Here is a 4064-nt window from a genome sequence, read left to right as displayed (position 1 = left end):
ACTCTATAATGGCTGAGTTAACCTGGGTTAGTTAAGGGGTTTCACCACAAAGTTTTTTTTTTTTTGAGGTACTAGGGTCTGAACTCAGGGCCTCACACTTGGTAGGCAGGTACTCTTACCACTTGAGTCACTGTGCCAGCCCTCCACACTCTTCTTAGATGCTAGGCACCAAAGCCTGCCAGCACCCAAGAGGAAGGGGAAGCTCCACCTCCTGGAGGGAGGATATAAAAGAATTTGTGGGCGGATGTGAACACACCCAGAACTCATGTAGTTATCTTCTGGGGAGGGAGGGAATGGACTGTGGAGGGGAGAGGTTATGAGAGCTCCCCTCCAAAGTGTACATCCTACTGGGGTCTGGCATGATCCTTGTCACTTTCCTTTGGCAACTGTCCCTGGCTTTCTACCACCTATGGAAGAAAGCCAGAGCTGCTTGCTCTGTGAGGCACAAGGCTTCCATACCAACCCCAGTGTCTTGCCTTCCCCGTTCTCAGCCTGCTGCAGATTCCCACAGTGCCTCAGATTGCCTGTGCCTTTTCATGGCTGTCTGCTCCTGCGCATACAATTCCATGCTGACTGGAAAGTACTCTTCCTGCTTTGTCTCTCAGGGGCAATAGTCAATTACATTGTTCCCACCTGGCAGAAATAGACTATTCCACTGCGGGATGGAGTCCTCCAGTAGGATCAAGGATTCCTAAGAAGATAAACCGGATACTTTTCTGCTTTTGTGAAGACTGATTTTCCAGGTTAAAGTGATATCATGTGGGAGAACTATGATGTATAGTGTCCCGTAAGCCCATGGGTGGAGGCACAGGCAAAGGAAGTAATTCCAAATTCAGAACAAGTACCTGTCTTTGTTGCCCCTTTATGGAGAGGTCCTCTTGCAGCCCGTGTGAGCTCATCCTAGGAACCTAACTGGGAGCGACAGGAGATTAAGAAAGGACAAAAGACAAACATGCAAAAGGTTGGGGTCAGGTGGGCTGGGTCCTCTGATGGAGATACACAACAGCCTCCACCACCTCCAGTGAGTTTATCATACACAGCTGCAAACAAGGAAGTAGAGCAACAGTTCTCAGGGGGCATGACATTTCGGTTATTGGGAATAGGAGGAACCTGTGATCGCTACTCTCTGGATGTAAGCATCTTAGGAAAAGCAGCTGTGCTGCGTTTTGCCCTCCCCCCTTCTGTGGCTGGGGGCTGTGCCATCCCAGCCTGCAGATCATTGGGCACAGCTGTGCTCACTCTCTTCTGCAGCTGGGGCTGTGCCAACTCAGCCTGCAGATTATGTGACACAGCTATGCTTATGTCAGGTTCTCATAGGCTTCTCATAATCCACTCCCCACAAGGTTGGAGGCATGTAATCACTCTACTGCCACGAGTCATCCCTCTAGGAAGTAGACATACCCTGAGGACTCAGGCTGCTGCACACTCAGCAGTGACAACTGGCCCACATACCCAAGGTTGGCTTTGGTGAGCACAAGTTCACGTTGATGATGTTTTGAAAAGCTTCTGCCTTGCCACCTCTACCACTTGATTCATGAGTCATTGAGCAAGACTTGAAGTGGCAGGAAAAGGGCTGCCATCTGCAGCTTATATCATCTTGCTGGTCTGTAGTGAGGACTGTTGGCAAACACTAGAATGGTTGCGTTCTCTTAGCCCATTCTGATAGGTCTGTTCTCAGACTTCTTCCCCAGAGCTCCTGGTCACCAATATCCCAGTCATGGTCACCCAAAGTCACTGATGATGCTGGCAAGTCAGTATTGCCTATGAGTTGATGTAGGTATGGTAGGTTCCTTTCTTTTCTTTGTTGGGCTGGAGTTTGAACTCAGGGCTTTGCACTTGGAAAGCAGCTGCTTGACTGCTCAAGCCACACCCCCAGTCCATTTTGCTCTGGTTGTTTTGGAGATGGGGGTCTCTCAAAATTATCTGCCTAGGCTGCCTTCAAATCTTGATCCTCCCAATCTCAGCCTCCCAAGGAGCTAGGACTACAGGTGTGAGCCACCGGCACTCATCTAATGTAGGTTCTTAATGAAGTTTAAGCTCTCTTTCTGGATGTTGTGGACAAGGAAATAGGCTGTTTAATGTTCTACCTGCCAGGAGGATTTCTCTGCATTGCTGTCCTCCCTTCAGTGAATAGCTTCTGAGGGAGGACAACTTCTGAGCGAGGCTACACCACCACAAGCACCATCTATAAACAAGACATGCAATAGGTCCTCCTCCTAACTGGATTTAGGGAATTTTCCATAAGGACACAGTAGAGGCTGCACCATACTGTGTATAAATACTCTGAGTTATGATCCAGCTGCTGGGCACTGGTGGCTTATGCTTGTAATCCTAGCTACTGAGGAAGCAGAGATCAGGACGATCTGTTTTTGAGACCCTATCTCAAAAAAATCCATCACAAAAAAGGGCTGGTAGAGTGGCTCAAAGTATAGGCCCTAAGTACAAACCCCAGTATGGAAAAAAGAAAGAGAGGAAGAAAACAATTCTCTTTCAGGACCTGCCCAGGCATAGGCCCTTATTATTATACACACCTCTTCTATCTGTAAGGAGGAGCAGTGTAATAGCTAATTGGATCAGCTGACACTTGGGGCAGGTAAGGCAGCTTTGGTTACATGGTGTCTTGGTATCTAATAGCTAGGTGTTCAATCTCTAGCAAAGCCCAGTGGCAAGCAAAGAGCTGTTGTTCAAAAACAAAGCCCTACCTGCTTTAAGAACCTGGGGCATCTCCTGTGAACTTGGGTCCCATAGTTCCTGTGGATCTCATCTGTCCCTAGACCCTAAAATAAAGAAAGGCTGGGGGATGAGGAGGTTGCTAGGGCATACACCTGGTCTTTCTCTGGGCTTAGTTAGAGACCTCTGGGTAGCACTGGGTTGTTTCAGCATACAAGGCCCTTCATGATCTGCATTACTTGCCTCTAGAGATTTATCTCCTGGCTCCTGCCCTCTGTTACTCACACCCTTCTTCTAACCACAAGGAAATATTTTCAAATGAAGTTGAGAAGGACCATTGAAATTCTGCTGCTTTGGATTAGTCTGCCAGTATCCTTATGGATAGCAAAATTTTGTTTAGCAAAATGCCAGTGATTTTGCAATTTTCATTTACCTTTCTCTGTCTCTCTTTCACACACACACACCCCATACACACTGAAATTTTTTTCCCACCCCATGTCTTCCCATTCACAATACAGACCAGGCACAGGGCCTGTATATGGGGAAGGTTTACTTTGCCTCCTCTTTCTATACAGGCAGTGTAAGAACACAGCCTGTGGTAAGCACCAGGATGCCTACACACTGAAATTAATGAATAGACTAATACTGGAACCTTTGATATTCCCCCTCCAATTGTATTTCTTTGGGTTTGCCAAATTCCATGTGACTACCATCTTGTGTTAATAATTTCCTTGCCTTTTTTTTTTTTTTGGCAGTACTGGGGTTTGAACTCTGAGCCTCATATTTGCTAGTCAAGTGCTCTACCACTTAAGTCACTCCGAAGCCCCTTTCATTGCCTTTCTGTACAGCTTTCATGTATATATTTGTATTTCCAAACAAGAGACAGTGTTGCTTATTTTTAAAAAGAGCATGACAAGTAAGGACCTAGTTGTGTTGTGTGAAGGTCAGTGAGTAAGGTCATGCATTTGGCTGGGTGTCATAGGGCTCGCTGTGGTTGGGGCACCAGTCAGGGCTGGAGGATTGGATGCTGGAGTTGAATGTATGACAGGATAACATATCAAATATCAGGGAGTGAGTTGCTTTGTATTTTATGATTTTATGCGGTGCCCCATCTAGTGCTCATAACAGATCAAAGTGGATCACTTTTGTAGGGTAAGTGTCCTCAGTTGATTCAAATTGCAGGTATAGAGAGCAGAAATTTATTAGCATATGATTAAACCATGCCCTATTTCGAGAAAAATCAATGCCAAGGTCACTCTGTCTTCAGGTACAATGACATCCAGGAAATTATAACCCAAAGGTACTATTGAAGTATGTTGTCCTTTTGAGTCCACTGGACAGGCTGCCCTCTGCATCCTTGGTATGGTTATAGTCCTAGAACCTCCTTTCATACT

General features: G+C 46.3%; 1 pseudogene; it reads right to left on the bottom strand.

Annotated features, from left to right (window-relative positions):
• Positions 1-3163: 3163 nt before the first annotated feature.
• Positions 3164-3285, bottom strand: LOC141417113 (small nucleolar RNA SNORA51; annotated as a pseudogene).
• Positions 3286-4064: the final 779 nt, after the last annotated feature.

The sequence above is a fragment of the Castor canadensis genome, chromosome 14 (genome assembly GCF_047511655.1).
Source record: "Castor canadensis chromosome 14, mCasCan1.hap1v2, whole genome shotgun sequence".
Classification (NCBI taxonomy): domain Eukaryota; kingdom Metazoa; phylum Chordata; class Mammalia; order Rodentia; family Castoridae; genus Castor; species Castor canadensis.
This window is presented reverse-complemented; position numbering and strand designations above follow the sequence as displayed.